The sequence below is a fragment of the Euprymna scolopes genome, chromosome 31 (assembly GCF_053919585.1).
Source record: "Euprymna scolopes isolate OS-2025 chromosome 31, ASM5391958v1, whole genome shotgun sequence".
Taxonomy (NCBI): domain Eukaryota; kingdom Metazoa; phylum Mollusca; class Cephalopoda; order Sepiida; family Sepiolidae; genus Euprymna; species Euprymna scolopes.
In genome coordinates this window covers 28,031,998-28,050,198 of record NC_136512.1, presented here as the reverse complement: position 1 = coordinate 28,050,198, position 18,201 = coordinate 28,031,998, and the positions used below count along the sequence as shown (strand labels likewise).

General features: G+C 37.1%; 1 pseudogene; it reads left to right on the top strand.

Annotated features, from left to right (window-relative positions):
• Nucleotides 1-991: 991 nt before the first annotated feature.
• On the top strand, nucleotides 992-1,125 carry LOC145255964 (U2 spliceosomal RNA; annotated as a pseudogene).
• The last annotated feature ends 17,076 nt before the right edge of the window (nucleotides 1,126-18,201 follow it).

Below are 18,201 nucleotides of genomic sequence, written 5' to 3'. Positions count from 1 at the left end.
GTAAAAAATTTGTTGAATATATAGGTTGAGAATTGTTCTCTCTCTCTCACACACTCACATTCTCACTTTTATAGATATAATGTATAGATTATGCTAGATATATTTCTATATGTCTGAATACCCTATATACAAAGTTTAAAATCCGTAGATAAAAATACGTTGAGTATATAGGTTGAGAATTGTTCTCTCTCTCTCTTACGCACACACACACACACACACACACACACACACACACATTTTCACTTTTATAGATATAATAGATAGATTATGCTAGATATATTTCCATATGTCTGAATACCCTATATACAAATTTTCAAATCTGTAGATAAAAAATGTATTGAATATATAGGTTGAGAATTGTTGTCTCTCTCTCTCTCTCTCTCTCTCTCTCTCTCTCTCTGGCTACCTCACACACACACACATTTTCACTTTTATAGATATAATAGATAGATTATGCTAGATATATTTCCATATGTCTGAATACCCTATATACAAACTTTCAAATCTGTAGATAAAAAATTTGTTGAGTATATAGGTTGAGAATTGTTCTCTCTCTCTCACACGAAACTGTGCGCTCGGCTTCTTCCCCCCCCTTCCCACCCCAAATGCTTGGGAAACTGTGCACTGTTTTTGTTGGTTTTCAAGCTGCCTCTTCCCCCCCCACACACACACACACAGTTTAACAGTAGTAGGAGGTCAAGAGAAAGAGGGTGAGAGAGAGAGAAGAGTAAGTTGGTGAGAGAGAGAGAAAAGAGAAAGAGGGTGTTGGTTTTATATTTTTATTATCGTCTAATATTTTGAAAGCTGAATTTCTAATAAAATGTGCATCTATAGGAGATAATGCCTGGGAATGTGTTCCCCCCCCCACAGTTTAACAGTGGTGTGACGTCAAGAGAAAGAGGGTGAGAGAGAGGGAAGAGTAAGTGGGTGAGAGAGAGAAAAAAAAGAAAGACGGTGTTGGTTTTGTGAAAAAAGTTGTTATTTACAATTGTTCGCATTCTTGGCCTTTTGGTCAAGATCAAAGTGTAGTATCTGTTCTTCAGATGCTGCACTTCTATTTCTTGTTCTCTTTCGGTGGAGGAGAAATCCTCCACGACTGAGACAATTTTTATTTTTGTACCTTTTCTCCACGTTAAAAAACGACCCTGGTGTCTAACTCTGTCCCGTGGGGAGGCATAGTAAATAGGTACAATTGTTCGCCATTAGTGGATGTTGACGTCACGTCACGTGACATGACTAAGCGTTTTTTTTTTTTAGTATGAATAACATTTTTTGTTATAATTATAAAGTCTACACTTAATTTTATAGAAAATGATGTATATATAATAGAAAAAAAAAATTACTGGTTTTGTTGGATTCAAGTGGATCCCCCCCCTCCAGTTTAAGAGATAGCAGGTCACGTGGTAATATACAAAATGGCTAGCGTAAATATAAAGATCGGTTTTTTTATCGACGAATATTTTGAAAGCTGAATTTTTTTTTATTCCTGTACATTTTTTCCTGATATTTTTCGTTAAAACTCTTGTATAAATACTATTTTTAACCAGTTAATTACGTTGGAGACATTGTCATGGAGTTTAATAATCTCTAGAACAAAGCAGAAGAGAAATTACAAAAGTATCGGTAAAACAAAGTGTTTGTTTACATTTGTTCGCCATTACTGGATGTTGACGTCACGTCACGTGACATGACTAAGCGTTTTTGGATTATGTAATATTAACATTAAAATGACAGGTTTTTTGGGGGGCCCCCCTAGGAGAGAAATGATCAGTTCACCCCCTTTTAATGGTCCGTTTGGTGTGGAATTTCGATATTTGTCATGCGGGTGATCAAGGTTCAATATGATACATAATTTGTCAACTTTGGTTGTGTCTGTCAAAAGTTTGAGCTGACGTCACGTCACGTGACACGTATTGAATAACGTTAAAATGACAGGTTTTTTGGGGGGCCCCCCTAGGAGAAAAACGATCAGTTGACCCCTTTCTACTGGTCCGTTTGACGTGAAATTTCGATATTTGTCATCCGGGTGATCAAGGTGCAATATGATACCAAATTTGTCAACTCTGGTTCCGTCTTTCAAAAGTTTTAGCGTTACAAACAAACATACATACATACATACATACATACATACATACATACACACCGATTTTTGCCTTTTATATATATAGATGGACTCGGAAACGGCTGGTACGATTCTGTTTTTAAATTCACAGGAATTCAATTCATGTGTCTGGTAATGTTTTTACTGATATATATATATATATATATATATATATATATATATATATATATATATATATATATATATAAAATAGGGACTATCCACTTATTAAGTGTTTCCTTTTCAGATTAAATGTTTTTAACTCTTTTTCAAAGTGTTTTTTAACATGTTTTATTAACTATTTGCTCTCATATATATATATATATATATATATATATATATATATATATATATATATATATATATATATATATATTTGTAGTCATCGACATACAGTCCTGTTTCCTTGTATCACAACTCATCTGTGCCGCTAGACTAGCATCTCTCCCAAGCCAAGGATTGAACCTAGAACCGTCGTGTTTACAGTCGGCAGTTCTCCTACTCAGCTATATATATATATATATATATATATATATATATATATATATATATATATATATATATATATATATATATATATATATATATATATATATATAAGTATATATATATATATATATATATATATATATATATATATATATATATATATATATAATCAGAGGTGCATGTGACAAGTTGCATAATCACACAAACCGACAGCCTTAACATATACAATCAACGATAAGTTCTTTGATATGACAGGGGCGCATTCAAAATGTATGTTTCAATTTATAGCACAATTAAAGCATCATAATTGACTTTTGCATTTAAAACTTTAATGCAAGCCATTATATATAAATTTTGTTTATAAAATCAACAGTGGGTTCTCTACAGTGCAATGTAGACTACTAATATATATTGTTAACTTGGTCTCTGAGAGAGCTTCTTCCATGCGCATCGCGATGTGTCTCCAATGTGAGCTGGCAATCTATCGATTTGATTGAAAACTGGGCTATTTCATCGATTTGGTAACACTAAAAATATGGGAGTGTTATATTTTTGCTGAGCATAATTCAATCCCGGGCAATAAAAAAGAGGAAGACTTTGATAACCGCTAAGAGTGAAATGTTTCGCCCGCTTGGAATGTTTTAAACTTTTTCCAGCTATTTATCCCTAATAATATAGTAAATTTATTAGTTAATAGAATAGTCGTCTCTGAATCATATGAGAACTACTTCTTTCTGAAAATAAATGTTGAACACTCTCAGTCATATTTTAACTTCTTTTCTACCATCGTAAAAATAATTATAAAAAAAAAAAATGAAAACATTTGCCTCTACTCTATGTAAATAGAATAGAAAGTGGATGTTGGGTTTACTTCCGGCAACGTTGTAACTCACACTTCCCTTATTTTGTTCTTTAGTGGTCATATTCCATGAACGATGTTTGTGACAACTAGAATATTGCAATGTTGTGGCTATGATAAAGAGGGTAGATATTTACATGCTGCTTACTTCAACATGACGTGACAAGATCGGGAAAGCAGGGATCTCAAGCAAGCTCCCCTAAAAGAAGAGCACTCTTGCCTAGGAAAAATTGCCTGAGCCTTCCCCGGTGGGGGCGCCTCAGGCAGCAATAGATACACTTACTCCACCCGAAAGCCGGGTGGTTACGCCTGGGAGGGTGGATCTTTTTGCTAATACCTAGGCGGTGTAAATCAGTCCGACATATACTGGCTCAGATTCTGGCCCCGCACCTGTCGGACTGGTCGTAAAGAACGGATTCTCTACAGGTACTTTTTACTCAAGTCTCCAAGCAACCGATGCACAAGGAGAATCACCCCCAAACATAAAAAACAATAAAGATAGTATGATTATAGAAATTTGGAAGGTTCTACTTACAGACATTGGCGATGGGAATTGATCAATTAATTGGAACCACGTTCTGCTTGCTACCAATCAGAAACCGAAATTGCTTCATAAAAATATTGCATATTTTAGAATTCCCGTCCAATTTTTCATGTCCACACGTGAAAAATCTTTCACCATATGCCAAACTTTTAAAATTCAAGACTTATACAAATCAGTGACCCACCGAAACGCTCTCTGGGGCTTATACAGATTATATACCCATCAGAAACTTTTTTACGTCTCTAAAACTTATACAAATTTACTGATCTCTAAGACTTATACAAATTTACTGATCTCTAAGACTTATACAAATTTACTGATCACCGAAAACTACTTTTTCTCTCTAGGACTATTACGGATTAGTTACCTATCTGTAGCAGAAGTAGCAATAATTAAAATGAGGGGAAAAAGAGCTTACCTCGGGTACGTCTGTTGTGTCACCGGTTGGGGGAAAAGAGAATTCCAAGATGGCGTCCAGGGGTTTTTATTAGCGTTTACCCTATGCAACTCTCGGAAAATCACGTTTCTCTCTCATGTGATTATGCAAATGGATAATTCCCGGCGACTATAAAAGCAGGAGGCTAGAGACGAGTCGGCAGTGTCCTGCAAATTGTGTGTGTGGGTGTTTCTGGCGATTGGAGTGTGTCTTCTTTTACCACGGTTATCACGGACAGGAATTCCCTCTCTTCTGGAGGTGGGCGATATTGACTATTTCGAAGTTGTACTGTTGCTGACAGAACATTTATTTTTTTTTTTTTGCCTACTACATTTTTGTTTCACTATCGGAAACTTTTTAGAAATAAAACATGGCTGTCAATTCAAACGGAGGAATAATTGCTGTTTTAGGTCAGAATCTATTCCGTTGTTTGGAATTTTTTTTTAACCTTGAAGTAGTATTTCTTTTTCTCCTTACATCAAGTGGCTTCATGCCTTGGCTGGAACAAGTTTAATAAAAAAAAGTCTAATATAAATCACTAGTTGCCTCTGCCAGCACACAATCGGTTTGCGAATAAAACACTTGAAATATTTCTACTTCTTTGATTAATACCATAAATTTACTTATACAGAATTCTTTGGTAACATAGCCCGTGACTCAAACCTTTTTTCCAATATGGAGCTCAGAGATTCCAAAGAAAAGATGGGTCCATTGTTATTGATACTTATAGATATGTGTCAAATTCTCTGTCCTTCGTTGTCTGAGGACCAATATAGAGCACTTAGTACGGCATTAAATCTAATTACATTTATTGGCTCTCCTGCGCGTGAAGGAAGATAAATTGTAAACAAGAGGAAGTGGCCTTTACAATAAACGCGAACGGACGTGTCGCTATATATTAAATCAATAATTCGTAATTACACAAGGGAGGCTTGTTTAATTAAGACCAAACAACAGTTTCCTGTCTATGTTAAGATATATTGGCTTGAAAAGAATTCGTTGACAATAAAGAAGATCAAAATAAAAAGTATTATGTAAGCGAATGTAAGCTTTATTTGGGTTTCTTCAGGAAAAAGAAAAGCTTTGCTAACATTGATTATTCGGCATTTTTTAAAGAACGAAAATGGCTGCGTTCAAACATCTAGGGGATCGTTGATCTATTTATGTACTTGCGAGCAGGCTTCTTGGCGTTTCCCGGCCAGAAAATATGCTTGTTTACTTTTATGTTATTATAGAGGCAATTGTATATTGATTAATATTTTGTACTCAATATAAAATAGTGATTTCAGAAATTAAATAAAATATATAATTTGCGTACCTTCAGCTAGAAGCGAAACCAAAACTTTGAGCTCTCTGGTGGTATTTATTACCTAGATATCAAAGCTCTGAAAATCAACGCAGTTTAAAGTATAAATGTATATTTACGGTAAAAATAAAATCTTATCTAGAGGTCTGCAATCCTCTATATAACAATTTTCAATTCTGTTCATCACAAATTGTCAGATCAGATGAGAGAGACCGTTCCGCATACATACAGACAAGGTTACTTCTCTCTCTCTCTCTCTCTCTCTCTCTCTCTCTCTCTCTCTCTATATATATATATATATATATATATATATGCATATATATATAAATACATATATATGTATATATGTATATATAAAACTGAACGTCTGTGTGTGTGTCTGGTCACGAATAGGCTCCTATATGGTTGACTATTTAAAAAAAACTGATTACATATAATGATAGAAGATGTATCGAGACACAGGAATGGGTATATTTGATCTGGCATAATGATGATTCATTAAAATTGTGGGGTCTGCGTACGCGCCTGGTCCACAAAGTATGGAAATAAAAAAATTAAAAATTAAAAAAAAAACGTTTACAAGTGTTTTTGATTTAGATGTACACAATACTTTGATAAATATGTTTAACTTAAATAGGGATGGTATAATAAAATTGTGGGGTCTGCGTTCACGCCTGGCCTCCATAGAATGGAAATAGGCACAAACTTTAATAAAGACTTTTTATATCTATCTGCCTAAGTATACTTTTATAATTATGTTTCATTTAGAAGAAATATGGTATAATAAAATTATAGGGTGTTCGTTCGCGCCTGACCTCCATAGAATGGAAATATGTCACAAAGTTTTTTAATATAGATCCAAAGAATATTGTGATAAGTGTTTCAGTGTGAAGAGGTATAGTATAATAAATTATGGGGTTTATCTATTTCATTTTTACTTTCATCATATTTTGCTTTGGTTTTTATACCGCCAAATTCGAAGCTATCTCTTTACAACCCTTGCTTTTCATAAACTATCATACTTTCATAAATCAGAGTCCATTTTTTGTAGGCTGTTTTTGAACCCAGTCAACGACGGGTACTTTTACTTGTTGATAGTTTAAAAAAATTCATACCTTAGTAATATTTCATATTTTCCTTTTATTTTTTTCTTTTATTTTTTCAATCATCAAGAGTAACATCTGGGCAGGAGCTGCTAGAAAGGACTTGGCCTGCCTTGATAGAGTTCAAAATAGACTTCGTAGCCTCGTAGGAGATGTCCTTTTCTCTTCCTTGCAACATTTATCTCACAGAAGAGATGTTGCGAGTTTGTCTCTGATGTATCGTTATTTTCATGGAAAGTGTTCGAATGAGCTTCAATCTATGGTCCCCCCCTCGCCAAACTTTCACAAGAAACACTCGTCTAGCTGTAAACACTATCAATAATTCACCCCACTCTTTATCTGTGCCTAAACCTAAACGTAGATTCCATGAACAAAGCTTTTTTCTTAGAACTGCACGCCTGTGGAATTGTCTTCCGTTTTCCTGCTTTCCGGCTGACGACAATATGGTTGTCTTCAAGTCTAACGTAAATAAGTTCTTGATGAGCCGTTCCATATAAGTTATCAACTTTACCAAATTTTAATTACTAATGATTACTATAATGTCCAATTTCTACTGTACACTCTTTAACCCTTATCCTTGAGTGGCCTTGATAATGTGGTGATGCCTATGTAAAAAAAAAAACTCTTACAAGGTCATCATGAGTCGTTACACTACCGAGCAGCGGATATTTATCGTAGAGTCGTATTTTCGGTTGAATGAGTCAATATCAGAAACTCCAAGAAAATTTCGACGAAACTCCAACACAAGAGTATCCCCTACTCCCAATGCAATATAAGCTATGGTGGCTCGATTTCATGAGCAAGGGTCTGTATGTGACCTCCCTAAATCTGGTAAACCCTGTACGGCAAGAAGTGATGAGAATAATCAGAGATTAGCAGAGAGTGTGGCCGAACATCCATCCACATCAGTAAGAAGGAGATCAAGTCTAATTGGGGTCTCTCGATCAATTTGGTTCTTGCAGCATCGTGTAACGGCGCATACGGCACGAGAAACATAACATCTGCTTCAGGACATATTCGGCATTCTCGTGGCAGCGAGATAAATTGGCCAGTCCGCTCGCCAGATCTCACATGTGCAGATTCCTTCCTTTAAAGTTACCTCAAAGAGCGGTTATACACAAACAAACCAACCACAATAAATGCCCTTAAAAACAATATAGAGGAGGAAATCAGGGCAATAAGCCCGGAAACATTAAGTGATGTGCTGGAAAATGCCCTGCAGAGAGCACAAGAGTGTGAAAATGAAAATCGTGGACAATTGAGTAACATAAGTTTTCATAACGAAAATTAGATCCTGTGAAAAACATACCCTAGATTAAGTTGTCTAAATTATATTAGAATAAGAAGACTATGACATCATCCTATATATTTAAATATCACGGAGAAGCTCCTCTACATGCTTATGAAAATTGGTAAGCATAACTAAAGTATTTAGGAAGATAATAAAATTTAAAATCCGTCAGTTTCTTTTGGGACAACCTGTATAATTGAATCTATACTAATTAATCTCTCAGTTTATATATATATATATATATATATATATATATATATATATATATATATATATATATATATATATAAAGATAGATAGATAGATGGATAAACATTCAAGCGCTGTTGAGTGGCGGCATATTTGTATTTTCTTAAATGTTCATAGGGAAGAGACAATAATATAGAGATAATAATACAGACAAATTAAAAAGTAAATTTAAGTACAGAAAGAAAGGAAGAGAGAGAGAGAGAGAGAGAGAGAGAGGGTGGTAAGATAGATATGGAGAACGAGAGAAAATGAATAGAGAATAGAAAGAGGGACCTTAATAAGTAATTAAGAAACATTGAGAACAGTGTCCATAAGCCGACAGATAAAGAGAAAAAGTGCGAGAGGAAAAGAACAAGAGAGACAGGACGAGCGAGCAAGATAGGGTGGCAGGGAAAGTAGCGTGATTGAGAGAGAGAGAGAGAGAGAGAGAGAGAGAGAGAGTGAGAGAAAGAGAGAGAAAGCGAAACAAATAGTCTAAACATATCAAGGCAACTTTTCGCCTTAACGAAAAGGTAAGAAGCCGGAAACGGCTTAAATACGTCATTACAAGTCAGCATCCCTCGACCGGCCGCAGGAATCGTCCACAATAACTAATGTCACCATCTGACGCCGAACAAACGACCTGTTTAGCGTAACGTCGTCATCATTCCAACCGATACATCAAGTCCAACCCATAAGCAATATTGGCCTTCTCATCTCACTTTCGGGCCCGCCCGCCACCATTAGTTTCTTATGAACGGCCAACATTCTCCCACCAATTTTCGCGTAGCGACTAACTCGTCCGTCATTCTTAATCATTTTTCCTTTCCGTCCAGCCATCTTGAAAATGAAAGTGCCTGATCGCGTGGCTTCTAGAAATTAAAATTTATTTAACGCTGGCATCAGTGGTATTTGTGTGTTGGTCGCAAGAGAAGAAGGCCCAGGCGTAGGAACAGAATATACGATTATGATAGAATAATGGTTTTGTTTATTTCCGAACGGAACGGATTCTACTGATCGATCCTGACGAATAATATGATGTATGCACGTTTGGTTTACGTAGAAATTAAGGAACAATTGGCAACACCACATTAGAGCTGTTATATTGTCGGGTCTTTATAATATTTTTTTCTACAATGGAGTTACCACATATCAAATCCCGGAGGCTACTCGAGGATAAGGAATAGTGTCTGTATTGTTATTGGAGTAGTAGCGTAGTGATCGTTTGTGGTGGAAATTTGGTATAATCAGATTATTTAAGAGGACGGTTCAATAAGAACTTGTTTTCATTGAACTTGAAGATGACAATGTTGTAGTCAGCTGGAAAGCAGTGTCCGACAGGCGGGCAGTTCTAGAAAAAAAAACTTCGTTGATGGAATCTACATTTAGGTTTAGGCACCGATAGAGAGTGGGGGATTTATTTATAGTAAATTTTGTTAGACGAGTGTTTTTATGAAATATTGGCGCAGGAGGGACTATAGATTGAAGTTCAGTAGAACATATGTCATGAAAATAACGATAAAGCAGAGACAGGCTCGCAACGTATCTTCTCTGTTCGCACTTTTGTCAAACCCGTTAAAAATTATACACACGCTGTTTGTTCAAATGACAACAGAGGAACAATAACATAAGCAATTTAGCTTTATTTACAAAATTGGCAGCAGTAAATCGATTAATTGTCAGAATGGAGGCGTTTGGTTTGGGTGGGCAGTGCAGATATATCTTTACTATTTGATCTTTATCGACGCTCTCTATCTTTCTCTCCCTCTCTCTGTTGCTCTTATTCCTATAAACCAGAATCCGATTGTTTTACTGTATTTGTTACTGACGGAATTCCAATACAGGTTACAATTTAGGACGTCCCATTGTTACTTTGATTGGGATGTTAGTTGATATCATCGCTTAGCAATCGGCAATCATCTGGTATTGCATGTGTGCATCTGTATCCGATAGTTGAGCAGCAAGATGTCTGTTCACGTTACACTTTTCTGCATGGCAGTACAGTTGGGAAAGCATAGAACTAGAAGAGAATTCTTAAGTCTAGCAGATATGAAGAAGAAACTCTTAGAGTAGAATGCTTTCTTACATTTATGGAATCTCTACTCTAAAGAGGTGGGATTTTGATGCTTGTTTGAATTGTCGGGATTATTTACGTCGAGGGACTACAAGGGTTTGTAGTTCGTCGGATCATCCGCTTTTAAAATAAAACAAACAAACACAGGAATGCAACATTTTATCAATGGGACATAGCTTGAGGCTTAGATGACAGTTCAGGACCTATCAGGTTGGCAACACTTTTTTGGGCCCTTCCAGGAGTGAGAGGCTAGCAGCAGATGCACTAGCCCAAATGTGACAACGATACATCATATATGTGCGAATATTGACCTTGTAGAGGCACAGGATACTTTCAGGCGTAATTAACTTTCTTGCACTACCATTAATAAATCGTGGACATCGTTCAAAAAGGGTCTCAAATTTAATAGGTCTCGCACTATCGGCCAAAATTTAACCTCTGTCTCATCGCTGCAATGCTGAATTCCTGTATCTGTTTTCAAAAATATTTTAACGAAACGTACTCTGATAAACTTATTACATCTTTTTTTCATTTCGATGTTCATACCCCAGATTAACGTGACACGCAGCAAAATTCCTCCCCTTAACTGTTGAGGTCACTAGTTGTCGGAAAAAAAACTTTTACTCTAATAGTTTCTACCCTTGGATTTATGAACTTTGGATTTCTCTCCATGTTTTTCTGCTTCCCTGATTGTACTTACCTGCAGAAGCTTAAATGTAATTTTATTTATTTATTTATTTATTTTTTTTTTACACGGTGGTCACCACTTATCAAAGCCCGGAAGCCACTCAGGCATAAGGGTTATTGCATGTACAGTACGTTAGTGCGGAGATTTGATGAAGTGTTTACTTAAGGGGGCGGTTCATTAGGAATTTGTTAACGTTGGACTTGAAGACATCCAAGTTGTAGTCAAGTGGGAAGCAGGCAGACGGAACAGAGTTCCACAGGCGTGCAGTCCTAAGAAAGAAGCTTTGTTCATTGAATCAACGTTTTGATTAAGGCACAGATAAAGAGTGGTGGAAATTTTTCACAGTGGATTCAGCTAGACGGGTGTTTTTCGTGAAAGATTGGCGAAGGGGGGCCAGAGATTGGAGTTCAGACGAGCACCTGCCATGGAAATAACGATAAAACAAGGATATGCTCGCAACGTCTCTTCTGTGGGAGAGAGGTTGCAGGGTAGAGAAAAGGTCATCCCCCACTAAGCCACGAAGTCTATTTTGTACTCTGTCAAGGTAGGATAGGCTGTTTTTAGCAGCTCCTGCCATGATATGGCAGCAGTATTCCATCCTTGATTTAGACAATGTCATGTAGACAATGAGATGTAAGACCACTTGTTACCTTAGGTATGAAGACATAATGGTTTGGGTTATTGTAGGAGTATCATAGAATTTTTCAATACTCTTTTACTCACGTAGTCTTTTTCGCTCAGATATCTCACCTACTCTTTGTGGGTGGAGCTCAGTTCTCAATTTGCTTTAAAATTTGTTTATTTACAAAAAGAAAATGCCCCCGAAAGAGATCATGAAAGCATTCAGCATTGGGGATGGGACAATGCTAATTATATGTACAATGTTGATTAGTAAAGCCCCCCCCCATCAATCTTATACTAAGTGCAGACTTCCCACTGTTTTTCGGGTAATCGTAAACAAGTGGGCCAGTCTCTAAACGGGAATGGGTGCGAAGTGAAGTGTGAAAAACGAAACAAATCGGTGTGAGGTGTCGACATGGATGGTGTCTTCCAAGATTTCATAGGACAGGACATTTCAACAATTAACTTTATCGATTTCTTCTATTGGTCTCGTCGGTAATCGTGTAAATTCTGTACAGCCCTTTTTTACAAAAGACGAAAGTGATGAGTTTTCATAAAATTTAAAATTATGCATGCATATGCGATCAGGGGAACACTGAGCAGGAAGAGAATTAAAAAATCTGGCGATTCGGGAAAGGATGTTAGAATAACATGTCTTTCGGCACAGGGAAAGGATGCGATTTTACTGACTCACGCGTTCATCAGCAGTATTCACGTAGAAGAAGAACCAGAGAAATCCACTCGCTTGGAACATATTCCAATAAAGAATTTGTAAAGCAATCACATAGATGCAACATTGAGAGCGAAGGACAGAACCTAAAGCTTGTGAGATAGTGTGAGCGATATTAGATTAGAGACTCTAATTTTTGATTCTGCCGAAAAGGAAAAAAAGCTTTGTATTGATGCCCCGACTAAAACGTGACAACAATACTCCATATTTTCTCCATAAAACGAATTTAATTTCTTGCTTACACTTCTAAAGCATTCACTGCAAGTACTTGTTTTACTATCGTTTCGTCACAATCACGTTGACACACCGGTTCTCGCCAGATCACCGGAGTTAAACAACCTTAAGCCTTGCCAGTACTAAATACGTGACTATTTGGGAATGGGAATGGTATGTACAGCAAGGTAAAATTCCAGGTTGAGAAACTAGCGCGGTCAATCTTTCTCTCGAGGGTAGATGAGACTCTCTTATGCCGTAGTGGGCACCCCGTCTAGTTATGGCGTCACGATAAATAATACCCTTAAAAGCCTTGGCGAAGCATTAAATATTCAGATACCGACAAGATTTAAATTACACTACAAGCTCGTGTATTGAGTTCAATCTCCGCGCTGGCTGGATAGACTAGCCTCACCACAAATAACGTTCTTTATTTCCACCGCGTGCGTAATACCAAACAGAATGTCAATCTTCTTTAAAACTTTTCAACACGTTGCCACAAGGTTGACTTCCTGGCTGCTACAGCATAATCATCTCCAATTCTTATGTCCATAATCTGTAATCGTTAATCATCTTCAACACGCATAAATTTTATCAATTCTATTTATGATTTAAATCCTCTTATATTATTCCTTATTATTTAACTGTCAATCTATATATCACATTAAAACGTCTGAAAGAGTGACTTTAAAAAACCAACACTATACTAAACATAAATAACTACATAAACATAACTACATAAACATAAGTACATAAACGTGATAAAAAATGTTTTTGGCTTGCCATTCATCATAAGTCGAACTCCTTAGCTATGGAAATCACCGATGTCATTACGCAGTATTATAACTACAACAATAGAGCTCGCTGGGCAGTCAGCAATGTATACTATTAAATAAATACAAATCTCATTATTTTTACGGTTCGTATAATCGCATAAGCGCAATGTTATTTTGATTTGTTTTAACGGCCGGGTGTTATATACTAGGGTTTGGAAACGTCGGTAGATATATTTGGGTTTATATGCGTATACATAACTACATATATTTTTGTATTGATTTCTGTGGTTATGTCAACGTGTGTATAACTTTTAAGGGACCTTTCACAATGCATGTAAAAATTGCAAAACATTGAAGATGACAGTACCTTCTCGCTCGATAAGTTCCATTCAGCCGGTTCTTGGTTCACCTCTTTGGGCCATCGCATTTGGAATAAAGATCTTCCACTTCTTCGAAGAAAATAATCATTACAATCATCATCGATTACATAACATTTAAACTTTTTATTCCGGTAGTCCATTTCTTCTTGAAGTTGCAAGCACCGTTCTTATTCACATTTCCAGTCTGGTGGCTCCGACTCGCGTCTTGGTCGGAAAACCAAACTTCTCTTGTCAGGTCCAAAAACCTAACTCAATTAACTCATTCTTTACGTGACATTCTAAGATCCACGCCAACTTAAGTGACCTCCATGTCAGACAGCTAGAAACTAGACATATTTATAAATAATTGTTATTCATTGAAGCGTTCTAAAACCCATTTCGTTTATACTATTACTTTAAATATTATCTTTCTAGTTGAATACGGCACAATCACGTTTAACACACTGGTTCCCATCTGATCACTGAGGTTAAGCAACGATGAGCCTGGCCAGCACCAGATGGGTGACCATTTCGTACTTCTAGCTTCTGCATGTGCTCTCCGCTTATCTCCGCATTGTTTCCAGTCGTCTTGGACTTCTCGTTGTCAATGGACACAGTTCCGATTAAGGAGAGGTGCGGTAGGGTATTGCGCAACCTTTGCTTAACAATTATTGCATCTGGGTATCCTTTGTCTTTCGAGACTGAACGAAGGTATCGATCTTTCTAGTTTATATTTATATAGACGTTTATTTCAACTACGATTTAATTTCAAACAATCAATTTATCCTAGACTAGGATGGTTACCTGGCATCGTCCGTCACTCTTTATGCAGCATGATGTTCAACATGATGTTCAAATCTAGGCTAGAAATACTTGTCATGCAAAGCCACGCTGAAGTGCCATAAGAAGGATAAACATGTGTTCGGATGAATATGTATTAACAAGCAAAACGAGCTGATGACCATTCGGTTACTCCGTGATCTTATATTTATTTTTTTAGTCATCAACTTCCTGTAACTAAAATAATATTTACATTTCTTTATTTATTATTGCGGTAGTCCTTTTCTTCTCGAAATTGGAAGCACCGTTCTTATTCAGATTTCCAGTCTGTTGGATTCGACCTGCTTCCCAGTCGTTCGGAGAACGCTACATCTCTTGTCAGCTCCCAAAACACTACTCAACTAACTTAATCTTCACGTTTCATTCTAAGATCCACGTCATCTTAAGTGACCTCTACGTCAGACTACGTTAGGCTGCTAGCGATCAAACCTATTTAAAAATCATTGTTCTTAACTTAATCGTTCTTAAACCTATTTTGTTTATATTATTTCTCTAAGGTTTATCTTTCTAGTTTATATTTATATAAACATTGACTTCAACTAGAATTTAATTTCAAATAACCAATTTCTCCTAGGTTAGCAATGTTATCTGGCAATGTAATGATACTCTAATCTAGACTAGAAATATTTGTCATGCAAAGCCACACTTAAATTTCTTTTTACAAAGGAATACCCACTATCAAGGCCAAGAGGCCACTCATGGATAATGGTTAAAGAGTGTACAGTAGACAATTGGACACTAAAGTGATCGTTAGTAATGGAAATTCGATAAATTTGATAACTTATATAGAACGACTCATCAAGAACTTGTTTACGTTGGACTTGAAAACAACCATATTGAAGTCAGCTGGAAAGCAGGAAAATGGAAGACACCATAGGCGTACAATTCTAAGAAAAAAGCTTTTTTCATGGAATCTACGTTTAGGTTTAGGCAAAGATAAAGAGTGGGGGAAATTATTGATAGTGTTTTCTGCTAGACAGGTGTTTCTTGTGAACGTTTGGAGAGGGGGGACCAAACATTAGAGCTCACTCGAACACGTACCATGAATATAACGATAAAGCAGAGACAAACTCGCAAAATCTCTTCTGTGAGAAAACGGTTGCAGGGAAGAGAAAAGCACGTCCCCTACGAGGCTACGAAGTCTATTTTGAACTCTATCAAGGCAGGATAAGTCCTTTTTAGCAGCTCCTGCCCAGATGTGGCAACAGTACTTCATCCTTGGACGTACCTGGCCTAAAGCTTAATAGCCAGCCATGGTTCTCCCCTGAATGTGCTGCTGCCATCGCGCACAGAAATCACTGTTTCCATATGTACCAACGTAATAGATGCACTGAGACTAAAGCTGCTTTCAGGACCGCCAGCAACCACTATAAAAGAGTAATAAAAAAATGCAAGAGAGCTATATGGTCAATCCGTTAAATCCAAAGTAGCTGAGCAGCGGCTTGGTTCTCACCAGTTTTGGCAAATAGCAAATAGGATCCTGAACAGAAGCGTGCGTTTTATCCCAACAATTACCAATGGACCAGAGATCATCTCGTCAGCATCAGACAAGGAAAAACTACTTGCCAAGAACTGCGTAGCAAATTCTACCCTTTGCGACGAAGGCCATCAACTTCCCGTATTTTCTCCTATAACACACAACACACTAAATAACATATAAATATCTGTGCGTGAGGTTGCCAAGCTAACCAAGAACATTGATTCCAGTAAAGTAACATGCCCTGGCGGTATTCCAATTATAGTGGTGAAAAAGCTCCAACCAGAACTTTCCCCCATACTTACAAAACTGTTTAAGCGTTGCCTTAAGGAGAAGTGCTTTCCAGCAACCTGGAAAGCCTCATCAGTATACCCTGTATTTAAGAACTCAGGTGATAAGTCATATCTCTCTCAGTACAGACCAATAAGTCTCCTGTGTGTCATGAATAAGTTGCTGGAATTCATATTAAATACAGAAGTAGTCAATCACCTCAGCAGAAATATCCTTCTTAGTTACACACAATATGGTTTCCGTTCTTCTAGATCTACAGCAGATGTGCTAACCGTTATATCTCATAGGATTAGCGAATCTCTCGACAAAGGGCAATTGCTCTTGACATACCAAAGGTCTTCAATAAGGTATGGCATAAGGGTCTACTTCACAAGATTTCCAGCTACGGTATAACGGGAAATGTTTTCTCAATAATTAAATCATTTCTCTCTGATAGGCTCATAAGAGTAGTGGTTCATGGGCAGAAATCAGAGACCCACAGTATTAGTGCTGGAGTCCCTCAGGGGTCCATCATGGGCCCAACTATCTTCCTGATCTACATCAATGATCTCCCAAAACACATAATTAAATCATTCGTTGACATCTACGCTGATGATATGACCATCTATGGCAACACATCAAAGGTCGTAAATGTCAATGTTTTCTCTGATTCTCTCTCCTCTGATCTTGAGCGCGTGGTACAATGGGGGAAGAGGTGGCTAGTTACTTTCAATGCATCTAAAACCAAGCTCCTATCTTTACATCATAAACGTTCTGATCCCCATCTGGCATCAATTGAAATGGATGACTCTCATCTAGGGGAGCTATTCCTTTCAATTGATGCCAGATGGGATCAGAGCGTTGATGATGTAAAGATAACAGCCTGGTTTTAGATGCATTAAAAGTAACAAGCCACCTCTTTCCCCATTGTACCCTTGCTCAAGATCAGAGGAGAGATAATCGAAGAGAACCTGGTCGTTTACGGTGGTAGATGTGATACCATTGATAGTAATGTCATCAGCATAAATGTCTACGAATGATGTAAGGATGTGATTTGGAAGATCATTAATGTAAAAGAGTGTTGGGTCAAGGAAGGACTCCTGAGGGACTACAGCATTAATACCGTTAGCTTCTGATTTCTGCCCATCAACTCCTACTCTTATGAATCTATCAGAGAGAAATGATTTAATAATTGATAAGACATTTTCAGCTATACCATAGCTGGAGATCTTGTGAAGTAAACCAGTATGCCATACTCTATCAAAGACCTTTGGTATGTCAAGAGCAATTACCCTAGAAAGGTTGCCTCCGTCGAGAGATTCGCTAATCCTGTGAGATATAACTGTAATCACACCTGCTGTAGATCTAGCAGAACGGAAAACATATTGTGTGTCACTAAGAAGGTTATTTTGCTGAGATGGTTGATTACTTCTCTATTTAACACAGATTCCAGCAACTTACCCATGAGGCACAGGAGACTTATTGGCCTGTACTGAGAGGGAGATGAGCAATCACCTGAATTCTTAAATACAAGGCATACTGATGAAATTTTCCAGGGTGATGGGAAGCAATTCTCCTTAAGACAACGTTTAAACAGTTTTGTAAGTATGGGCGCTATTTCTGGTTGAAGTATTTTAAGTACTACAATTGGAATACCGTCAGGGCCGGTTGCTTTACTGGAATCAAGGTTTTAGATTAGCTTGGCAACATCACGTACAGATATTTGTATATCACATAGCATGTTTTCTGATACAGGAGGAAATATTGGGAGTTGGTGGCTTTAGTTGCAAAGGGTA